Source organism: Topomyia yanbarensis, chromosome 2 (assembly GCF_030247195.1).
Source record: "Topomyia yanbarensis strain Yona2022 chromosome 2, ASM3024719v1, whole genome shotgun sequence".
Lineage (NCBI taxonomy): Eukaryota > Metazoa > Arthropoda > Insecta > Diptera > Culicidae > Topomyia > Topomyia yanbarensis.
The window spans coordinates 368,946,099-368,958,620 of NC_080671.1; the positions used below are offsets into that span (position 1 = coordinate 368,946,099).

At 39.3% G+C, this 12,522-nt stretch overlaps 1 protein-coding gene across 2 annotated transcripts in view; it reads right to left on the bottom strand.

The window, feature by feature from the left end:
* LOC131684478 (glucose dehydrogenase [FAD, quinone]) overlaps positions 1-12,522 on the bottom strand; it is a 73,865-nt gene that overhangs the window by 6,300 nt on the left and 55,043 nt on the right. The gene's annotated exons all lie outside the window — the stretch shown is intronic.

The following is a 12,522-nucleotide window of genomic DNA, read 5'->3' on the forward strand; positions in this document are numbered from 1 at the left end:
AGATAGTCTTTAACCCATTCCCTATGAGAGTCAAATGAAAAAACATGCGTTTTTCTCAGGATTGTATTGATTACGACATGATCAGTATCATTTAAATTGAAAATTCCATAAAGTCGAGTTAACGCAAACTTCGGATGAAGTCACAGAACTAGTAATAGTGGAAAGACGCCTGATCATGAAAATAGGAGTTGAACCTATTTTCTGCATCTACAAATCGCCTGCCTTATCAGAAGATTTGAAGCAAATTTCGACATTCACTTTGCTCGGACATTCTTTGCAACGGTAAACTTTGATTTCACACTGATATATTCCTATCCATGGGGACAACCTTGACGTTAGTTTCGTTCTCCTGATTAGCAAATGTGTGTAAAGTTTCGTGAGACGGGTTTTTGGATATTTTTTACTCATTCCAATTTAGCGTCCTCTACAAATTGTAAAGGTGTAGCGAATGTGTACCATTTTCAAGCAGCGTAGCATGCAGCGTAGCACTTTCAAGCAGCCCTAAATACTTTGAACTCTTGAATATTCATTTTTGTAACTAGAGAAATTTCTAACTTGTGAATTAAAAATAATCAAATTTAATTCGTCGATGCACTATAGCCTTTCTTGTAACAGACAACATATTATTAGAGTTTTTTAGTGTCTATTGTCTTAGTTTTGGAATTGTTTTCACTAAGAACTTTTGATAATTACGTTCAGTTTCCAGTGATTATTTCAAGTCATCAGAATTAATACATTTATGCAATAATTTTTAAGCCCCTCCCGGAACAAAATCCTGGCTACGGGCCTGATGTGGTACGAATGTCGGAAGAAAGAATAGCAAAAACAATGTTCAGCAGGGAGCCAGGAAGAGGACGCCGACTTCGTGGGAGGCAACGAACACGTTGGCTATACGCAGTGGAAGAAGGCCTGAGATCCTGAACGTGCGGGGGTAATGGAAGGACGCCGCCCAAGACCATTAAAGATGGAGCTCTATGATACGCCCGTGCATTGACGCGATCACGCTATAGCCAACAAGGACGTCAGGATATTTTTTATTAAAGTTAAATGTTGCTTAAATTAAATACAGGATCTTCTACTAATAATTATTATCTATTATAATAAACCTAACGTTCATGATGAAAATAATGGTGAGCCTATTGATCTCGTCAATGTTATCTAAACGATTGCCGAAAGATACGGTATATTGTGCCGTTTAGATATCTCCTTCGTATCAAATTTAATTTTGATTGGATCGATACGGCTATCGGTACTGAAATTTGGAAGAGCAAATAAAGATGAATGGATTGTTTGACAAAAATACAGATTTGCTTTTGACAACCCTACCAGTGAGTTATTTAGGTTCTAGGTCAATTGGTCGCAAGCCGAACACCATCAGCTGGCCAATAGCAGTTTAATCAAATGTCAAAATTTTATTGAATTGTTTCGTTTTTTTAATGTAGCGTTGGGTTCAAAATTGTATGGATATCGGTTGAAAAACCTGTTTTAATCCACCTAGAGGTGCAATTGTGCCTTTCTCATTTATCCAAACTATGATTTAATAGCTGATTCGTACAATATAACATTATGGAAATGTCTTTCATTCTTATTACACTTGGTAAGTATATATAAGATCACCTTTTTGCATTCATCGCGGTATCGGTTTGAATCGGAGTTTTCTATGTGATCACACTCCACAACCCGTAACTCCGGAGCCGGAAGTCGGATGGAGATCTAATTTAATATCAGTTTCCGGGGACGCAACACTTTTCATTTGAGACTAAGTTGATCAAATCGTTTTAGCCATTTTCGAGAAACCAATATAACCGTTATTCTGAATTTGGATGCTTTCGGATCCGTCGATGGTGGCCAGTGTGGCCAAAGAGACTTTAAATGACTGTTGGTGACCTAGATCTACAAATTCAACAGTTGTGTTTACATTTTGGAATAAATTCACCTTTTTACATTCATCGCAGAATTCATTAGAATCGGGATTTTCTGCGTGATCGTACGTATCACCCTGTAATTCAGGAACCAGAACTCGGATCCACACAAAATTCAACAGCAGCTGATGGACCTTTCATTTAAAATCAAGTTTGTTTTGTAACCATACTCTTCAACTCGTAATCCGGAACAAGATGTCGGTTGAAAATGAAATTCAATAGCAACCTATGGGAATATTATACCTTTCATTTGAATCTTAGTTTGTAAAAATCGGTTCAGCCATCTCCGAGAAACCGATGTGGACATTTTGTTAACAAATCCGCACATACACACACATACATACATACATACATACATACATACATACATACATACATACATACATACATACATACATACATACATACATACATACATACATACATACATACATACATACATACATACATACATACATACATACATACATACATACATACATACATACATACATACATACATACATACATACATACATACATACATAAACACATACATACACACATACATACACTCAGATATTTTGCGATCTCGGCGAACTGAGTCGAACGTTATATGAGACTCGGCCCTCCGGGCCTCGGTTAGAAAGTCGTTTTTTGGAGCAATTGCATAACCTTTCTATATGAGAAAGGCAAAAGAATAATATTTAATTAGCTCAATCAGCATGAGTCCAATGTTATCTTCAAGTGATTATATTTTGAAATGTTGGTGGAATGGATTTGAAAGTGAAGGGAATGGAGGGTTAGTAAAGTGGGAATGGAGGATGCGTCAGAAAACCTTCATCTTATTTCGGTATACGGGGTGGATGAAGGAAATGCGGGCGTGAGGGTGGTCCAAGGGGAGGGGAGTGATGAAGGAGAGAGGTGTAAGGGCAAGACACGTGGGGGGAGGGGCGGCGACGCAATACTCAACTGCATATTTTGCCATCCATTTGAGACTTGGTTTGAGAAAATCAATTCAGTCATCACCGAAGAACCGATTTGACTTTAATTGTGGCATATGCCCGGAATTCCGGACTTCCGGAATCGTCGATAGTGGACAATATATTCAAAGAATATTTGATTGACGTTCAGTGATCTCGATCTGCGATTAGAAGTAATTTGGTGACCATTTCAATAGTTTTTAGAATCTGAGGTATTACGATTGTACCGATTTATTTGGGAAATTCCAGTCTATACTTACTAACACCCCTGTAACTCCGGAAGCAAGAGTCAGAACCGAATGAAATTCAGCTGCAGTCAATGGTATTACTATATCTTTCATTTGAAATCAAGTTTGTAAAAATCGGTAGAGAATTCGTTTGGGAATGGGTGTGATATTAGCTTAGGAACTTGGCGGGTTCCCCGGGGGCGTCATGAACCGTCATAGGTGGCCAATGTGGTCAAAGCTGCTTTGATTGATCATTAGTGATCCAGACCCGCAAACTAGAGTAATGTTACATCAATTTTAATATGTTTTACATCATTTTAACATCATGGTGGTACCCGTTTATATGGGAATTTGCTGTGTGACCGCACTCTTCAACCCGTAACTCCGGAACCGGAAGTCGGATCAACTAAAAATTCAATAGCAGCTTATGGGTTATGGGTTATACCTTTCAGATGAAACCAAGTTTGCGAAAATCGATTCAGCCATCTCTGAGAAAATTGTGTGAGTTTAAATGACACACACACACACATACACACACACACACACACACACACAGACATTTGCCGATCTCGACGAACTGAATCGAATGGTGTATGGCACTCGGCCCTCCGGGCCTCGGTTAAAAAGTCGATTTTTACAGTGATTTCATAGCCTTTCTTTATATGAGAAAGGCAAAAAGGTGCGAAATCGGCAAAGTCCCAAAAAGTCGATTTTCATAAAAAAAAAATTTCGAGATAACATAAAATCTCGACGTTTCATGCATTTTAAAGATGTTTGGCATCAAAAATACGAATTCGATTTCTGAAATTTAATGGGGTCCCCCCTTTGAAAAAAAATTAGAGTTCCGACTTATATGGGAATTTCATATGTGACCATTTTCGGGAAACTGATGTGAGTTCGTAAATTTTGAAAGATGGCCGCTTTTCCCGGGCACTTCCGGAACCGTCTATGGTGGTCAATGTAGTCAACGAAAGTTTGGTTGGCCGTCGGTGACCTAGAACAGCAAATTTAAGTTGTTTGAGAGACATTTTAGCGAAATTTTTACCTTTTTTGCTTTCATCGGAGTATCGGTTTGAATCACAATTTGCTATGTGATCGCACGCCACAACCTGTAACTCCGGAACCGGAAGTCGGATCGGGATGAAATTAAATAGCCATTTACGGGGACGCAATACCTTTCATTTGAGGCCAAGTTTAGTCGAATCGGTCTAGCCATCTCCGAGAAACCGATGTGACTGTTATTCTGAATTTAGATACTTCCGCCGGGGCCTCCGGAACCGATGATGGTGGCGAATGTGGCCAAATAGACTTTGAATAGATGTTAGTGACCTAATACTACAAATCGAAGCAGTTGTGGTCATATTTTGGAAAAATTTTCACCTTTATACATACATTGCAGAATTTATTAAAATCGACATTTTCTGCGTGTTCGTACTCATCACCCTGTAATTCCGGAACCGGAAGTCGGATCCATTAGAAATTCAATAGCAGCCTATGGGAACGTTGCACCTTTCATTTGAGACTAAGTTTGTCAAAATCGGTTCAGCCATCTCTGAGAAAAATGAGTGACATTTTTGGTCACATACACACACATACGAACATACACACACACATACATACATACACACATACATACACACACAGACATTTGCCGAACTCGACGAACTGAATCGAATGGTATATGTCACTCGGCCCTCCGGGCCTCCGTTAAAGTCGGTTTTCAGAGCAATTGCATAACCTTTCTATTGAGAAAGGCAAAAATACAATAACTTCGATTCGAATAACTGATATTGGCTTGATCGATAATACACAGGATTTTTTACTAGGTTTTTGCACTATTTCCGCCAAAATATTCTAAATCCGGAATTTCGGAAAAGGACGTCAAATTGAAACAATGTCGTTGTTTCGTCTATGGCTAGGAAGGCGGTTCGGAATTACCCGCGCAGGGGCTGATCTTCACGAAATAGAAAAAGTAGATCCTCACGGTTCACTATATTTATTGCAACTGATTGAAAGTATAATTGATAGATACATAACAGGTTGGATGTCTTTACTGCTTCTACGGTATGTGTGTGTATCATTCGTGCACTAATAATATTGAATTGCCAGAGCTCTAAACCGGCTATTAATTTTGCATGACAACGGTCCGATGATTTTGCGTTGAACTTCTAGAGAGACGCAACATCCTCCCCCGCTTGAAGCATGTAGATTATTTGCTTCAACAAATCTAAAATAATGATTGGCTGATATCTGTCCGGTAAAGTGTTCAATCCACGAGAGCGGTTTGTGCGCAGGATGAATCAGTAGATTCCGTAGGAGTAACTGTCGTCGGTGGCCAGTCGTGTACACATACCTTGGAAACTCTCGTAACTGACACACTTCAGATGACTTTAAGGTTAGGGTGGAGTGGGATCCACCGGAAAAACTGTTTCGGCGAACAGTGGCAACAACTGCCTCAAAGTCATCAAGATGTAATTGGAGAAATCGAAACGATATGTGAAGCTTAACTATTATACTCGTTTATGGTAATGATTGCAGCGCTCGGTTTATCTCAACAGAAAGGCACACAAAATGGCGTATTCCTTCAGTAACGATTGGCGTCGGTAAATTCTCCATCGTAGAAAACAGGGACGATGAAGATGGCCATTTGTCGTTGCGGAAAAATGAAAGCTGCATGGATGAAAATCCTCGGAATCACAGCTCCCTGCGCAGATCCTGGTCACGGCACCATGTTTCGTCTATGGCTAGGAAGGCGGTTCGGAATTACCCGCGCAGGGGCTGATCTTCACGAAATAGAAAAAGTAGATCCTCACAGTTCACTATATTTATTGCAACTGATTGAAAGTATAATTGATAGATACATAACAGGTTGGATGTCTTTACTGCTTCTACGGTATGTGTGTGTATCATTCGTGCACTAATAATATTGAATTGCCAGAGCTCTAAACCGGCTATTAATTTTGCATGACAACGGTCCGATGATTTTGCGTTGAACTTCTAGCGAGACGCAACAGTCGTTTTAGCGGAATTTTCTAAAAACCATTCAATGTTGGTATATCTGGAACTAACTTAACGAGTTGACGCCAAATATCAATGTCTGAAGCCAATTTCAAACCAAGATGGCGTGCTCCCGTTAAGTGGAATTCTCTAACATCCGATAAATATGGGTATTTTCGGCCCGGGCTTGACGAGTAAACGTCAAATATTGATATCTAAGGTCATTTTGAAAACCAAGATTGCGACTTTCGATTTAGTAAAATTCTCTATAACCACAACAATGTCACAAATTTTGGAATAGCAGCGATGAATGGATGTCAATCACGGAGGCCATATTATAGAATAGCGAGTTCTGGTTTAGTGAAAATCTCTTTGTGCTTAGTAATACAATGAAGAATCGATTTTATCAACACTCGAATGGACTCAAAGATTGATCTCTGTCATACACTTATCAAGACCGCTCTCGATATTGACTGTATTTTGGAGAATTACGCTAAACCGGAAGTTGCTAGCATTGTTTCCAAAATAGCGTCAAACTCAATATTTGGTTCTACTAGTCAAACCCGTTCCAATACTATTCATATTGATTGAATAGAGATTTCCGTTAAACCGGAAGTCACCAACTTGATTTTAAAAATGGTCTCAGATATCGATATTTGGCGTCTACTTGTCAAGCCCATTGCAAAAACACCTAGACTGATTGGGTTTTAAAAAAATTCCCTACACTGGAAGTCGCCATCTTAGTTTTCAAAATGACGTCCGACATCGACATTTGGCGCCTACTCGTTAATCATGTTCCAAAAACGCCCCTATTTTTGAAGTGCAAACCAAAAGGAATCTTGAAGACCCGTCTTTTCCTCATTCCCAAATATCTTCTAAGTTCTTTGCCAAAAAGACTCAAAATAAATGCAAAAATAGTGTCAATTGCGAAATCCGTGCAAAAAAACGTGTTCTAAAATCGACTACGTCTTTTACTTTCAAAAGAATTTTGGTTCTAATGCCTTATTGAAGATATTTTTGGTGGTATCCAACGGGGAAAACAATTCTAAATGGTGGGTTAAGGTTCCACTGAGAAAGCTATGAAAAGCGGCCATCTTGGAAAACGAAAAAAGCACATTTTTCTCACACCGTTGGAAAAATCTTCATGAAAATCAATCAATAGTACTCTACCAGTGCCTCGAATACATTGATTCATTTTCATGAAGATTTTCCCAATGGTTTGAGAAAAAACTGCTTTTTTCGTTTTCCAAAATGGTCGCTTTTCCCAGCATTCTCAGTTGAACCTTAAACGAAAGCAATTTTGTGAAAAAATCACCCAAGATTAGGCAGGATTATAACCTGCAACCTTTGGGACTCTGGCTCAATGTACAAACTCTTTTGCTATCCCTGCGCTTTGATAACGTCTCAGGACGAACACGCAGGGCCGGCGGAAAGCGTGGGTAGTATGGGTAGTACTACCCACTCGAAAATGGGGTAATTACCCACTCGAAATTTTGAACCATTTCAAAAAATTTAGATGTGCAACGCATGTATCTCATATGTACTACACATATTTGAAAACATCGAATTCCATTTGCATAAACGAACGTGACTTAATGTGAATGTAATGTAAGCGTGCGCATTGCGAAAAGGAAAAATCCTTACTAATGGACCCCTCACACTATGCTTTCTACCCACTCGGCGTAAAGTGTTTCGCCGCCCCTGCGAACACGTGATCATCGCATTGGCACCAGTGAACGTACCACTGCGACAGTCTCCATTAGCTCTGTCACCCACCGAAGTTTGATGGATAGGGAACTAAAATCAGACACTAGACGGTACAAAAAATCCAGCCTTGGTATCTAGCGGGGTAATTAATTAGATCAAATGTGTTGGATGGCAACGGCGGTTACGTGTGATCTTGCTTTAGAGGCAGTGGTACGATTACTGTTGCCGATGCGTAGATCATGTGTTCTTCCTAGGACATCATCATAGCATAATGGTTTGCGCATTGGACCGGAGTCCCAAGGGTTGCAGGTTCGAATCCTACCACTGGAGTGTGTTTTCACATAATTGCTTTAGTTAACCTTCCAAACCGTCGTTCTGCCAAACGGCATTCGGCCAAATGGCATTCGACTAAACGGCCCTTTCGATCAATCAGTATTAGGCCAAATGACCCATTCGGCCAATTGAACCAAAAGACGGTTTCGGTTCACGTTCCTCGTCGGAAAACAGAACCTCTGTGCTTACTATCGAGACATCACCTAGTATGAACCATTTTTTTAAAGTTCACCCAAGACGTGTGACTTTTTCGATTTTATTGTCTAACTAGCGCCAATTGGGTGCAGGTTTGGACTTATCTAACTAGCATTAAGTTGGTGTTAGTTACTAGCGAGGAAAATCCGAAACACTAAAAACCATACTTCAATTGATCCTTTCGGTCAAGTGGCAGTCGACCAAATAGCGTTAGACCAAACAAAACTAGCGAGGCCAATAAGGTCAATGGCACACAAAATCAGGTGTTCAGACTTCCAAACCGCTAAAAACTTTAGATAATAGTCTTATTTGCTACGCAGAGGCCAATTTATAAATTATGAGACCAAATAAAGGCGAATAAAGAAAACTAAAAGAAAACTCTTGAGTTAGTTAAAGCATTGACTTCATAAGAATCCTTTCAACTTTTTATCTAATGTCCCACTTAGGTCACTCAAATGTAAAATCAAAGCGATAATGACATCATTATATCTATACATGGAGAAAGTTGCTCGCGGCAGAGTCCAGAAGCGGGTATGAATAGTTCTTGAAAGAAGGTGACATTTTTTTAATGAAGTTATTTATAATGTCCCATATATTACGACAGAAAATAAACCATAACATTTTCATAGTAAATATAATTAACTGATGTAAATATGACATTAATAAACATGTCGTTTAGTGCAAAAATTCATCGCGCACCCTGTACAGTGGCGGAAGTCTTTTCCGACCAAATTCTCGCACCATACAACTCCACAACCTTCCGGCACTCGTGCGAATGGCTCCCCGAATGCCACTGGTGCTGGAAGAAGATGTCGCTAGAGTTTCGGAAGGTGTTACACAAAATACAACGGCGCGAGTGCCGGAGGGAAAAAATACCATCAATACGGTCCGCGCCAAATTTCAAAACCATAAAATGGTCTCAAAAATCCATAAATATATCAAAATATGGTTTTTATATGGGCTCTTTTGGACCACAGTGATGATGATTTGACGGGTTGAAACCGTTTTAAAAACTAACAAAAAACCATGCAGTGTGGGTTGAATTTGGATCATGTGCATGGGGAAAATATGGGCTTTTTGTTTGCTCGGGATACCAAAGAAAATATGCCTCGAAGATGCCAGGTTATAATTAGTGTTGCGCGAAAAAAAGTTTTTTCCAACATCGTGAATACAATGCAGTGAATTGTGGATCAATCACGTGTTTTATAATCATGTTCAATTTTTTTTTCGCCTGAAAAACGCTGTTATTAGTGGAGAAATATGTTTTTGATTTGTAACCATTAGTCACGTTTTCCGCCATGTTATTTCCAAATCAATTTTCTGTACGCGAACTAATTCACAACTACATAAAGATTATTCATCATCCACTCGTGATTTTATTCATAGATTTAGGAACATTAATAATTTCAGGAACTTTGTCACGATTTTCAAAAATCGTTCAGTTCACAAAATCATGATTTTTGCTTCATGAATTTGCGAACAGATTTTTTCCGTGTTATTCATAATTTCAGGAACTTTGTCACGATTTTCGTACATAGTTCAGTCCACAAAATCATGATTTTTGTTTCATGAATTTGCGAACGATTTTTTTCAGTGTAGAGGAGATTATTCATCGTATTGAAAAAAGCCATAAAAGTGTCCATCAATAACTGCAAACAAAGGTTCTCAACAGTGTCAAACTTGGCCATAAACGTCCACGACGAAAAGTATCGTCATTTACGTTCTTACTAAATAAACGGTTTTGAGTCGCTCTGAAAAACTGTCTCTACTCCACATGCTAAGAGATTAACTTCAAGCTCATTAAATATAATTAGATCAAAATCAAGACTTCATCGCTTTGGTTAATTTTACAATCTAAGCAATGAAATCTTTTGACCTCTCGCATTACACTGAGTCACAATGTGTGGGATCTCCGCCAATATAAACAGGTATGTAAACTTATACTGCTGTTCGAGAGGTTTACTCCACTGATTCTATGAATGAAACCACCAACCGGCAATTATCAAACTCGTTTTATAGCGTATGTGTGCGTAACGAATAGTTTCAAACCGGCTCGAATACCGTATCATACCAGTTATTGGACGATCAAACCTGACGGTAGACATTTCTCTAAAGAGCCATAATATCAACCCAAGACGGTAGGCGATCGCCGCAATCAGGTGGGGTCGCTCATGCGCTTCACACAGCATTCATTCGTGGCGCGGCTGCGCGCATCAACATGCTGCGCTTCGTGGGGTGGTGGGAAATCCAACACATACCAACATAACCTGCGGAACCGGCTTCTAAAAATAACCTCAGAACACTACAACTGTTCCGAGCTGCCACATGACCAGCCAGCGCTACACACCAGACTTTGCTGATTCAACATCGCTAGACCCGAAACGACCAATTGCTGCTATAAATATAACTTCAAAAGTAGTACTATCCGGGTAGTCTGCCTGCCTCTACGGGTTAAAGGTGCGAGTTACCTTAACAGCTCAAAAATACATAAACATGAAAACTTCTCTGTTAAAGGAAACTCCGTCAAGATTGAAACCAATTAATAATATAAAAGTAATCAAGTAATAATTTCGTTACGAGAAAACTTTAAATTACCGAGAGGCGACTTCGACTACTTTTTGCATTTTTGGAAATCGATCTTTTTTTCAGAAGACCTGAATGCCGACTGAAAAAAAAATTTAATAAACCCTAAATAAATAAAAATGTGATTAAAAATTTTTGTTTATTCTCTTTATAAATTAATGTGTTTTATGTCAGATCAAAAATGATGATTACCCTACCAGTTGTGCCAATACGTTGAACAAAAATAAGAGACTTCATATGGGAAGATAATAATAGAAACTGGGCGAAAAATAGGTCTGTTACCCTAATTGTTGAAACAAACAGTTATTTTTTATGTATCGAATTCATCTCGTCAGTAACTAATACCATGTGGGTGTCTAGTTAGACGATGTATCTAAACTAGTACCCAAATTAGCACTAGTTAGACACAAAAAATTCCAAGCACCTTTGTGAACGTTCAAAGCAACTGGCTTGTCCCGGGAAGCAAGCACAGAGGCTCAGGTTTGCTGACGAGAAAGCGAAAAAGAACTCTTGTCTTTTGGCTCGGGAGCCAAACGCCTTGCATTATGCAATATTAATTCCCATAAGTCCCGGGACATCACTCGGGACAAGCCAGTTGCTGTGAACGTTCACATGTGTCGTGTGAACGTTTTGGAATTTTGACGTAGGACTACGTCTTTGTTTTCGATATGGGGGTGCACTCTGCAAATTCTACAAAAATGGTATGTAACGAAAAGTGGTCCAATTTCAAACGCATATAATTCAGCCATCTCACGATAAATTTTCAAATTTTTTGCACAAATCGCCCCGAAATACTTCTAAGAATAGATTCCAATAGATAAACCGAAAGATTTTTGATATCATAGCATTAAAAAATTAAATAATATACAACCTTGTCAAAATATCGCGCATTAACACACAGAAGATAGCGCTTCCCAAGCCCTGTACGACAGATTGGTGTACTTAGCGTGCAACGCTTCTATGAATGACGTCATCATCGACTATTTAAAGAACGGACTTGGCCAGACACGCTCAGTTCCCTGTTGAACGGCGGGCGAAGCAGATCACTGCGCTGTGTTTTTACAGCCAGTGTAGCTGAGCTAGAAGTCCGTTACATACACTAGCTGTGGAGGGACGCTACCCTGTGTCGTCCAACAGGCGACCGCTCCAACTGCTTCATAAATGCCGCTGTAATGTAACCAGTAAATTTTTGATTTAACTAGCACATGTATTTGCTATTTTCGCTTGAAATTAAGTAATGTAGTGGTAGTAAAATAAGCTTCCCATTTTGGTTTAAACGCAAGGACAGTTTTTAAAACAGGATTTGATTAATTAGTTTAGCTCATCTAAGCAATTTTATCAATTCTGTAATTTAAAAGGAATTTTACGGTACTTGGTGAATTTGGCCCCACTTGCAACTGGCATAATCAACCTGCACAAAGTGTTGCATAACGCAGGGCTGTTTTTTGGAACAAAATGTGTTATCATTCAGCCCTTCGCTATGCAAAATCACGATATTATGACAGATGGGCTAAACGCGGCCGTTCCTTTCAATCGGGAAAGGCCGCGTGGAATTTTGGTGAAACGCGCTAATAGTGTCGTGGTGGTACTAGTTGT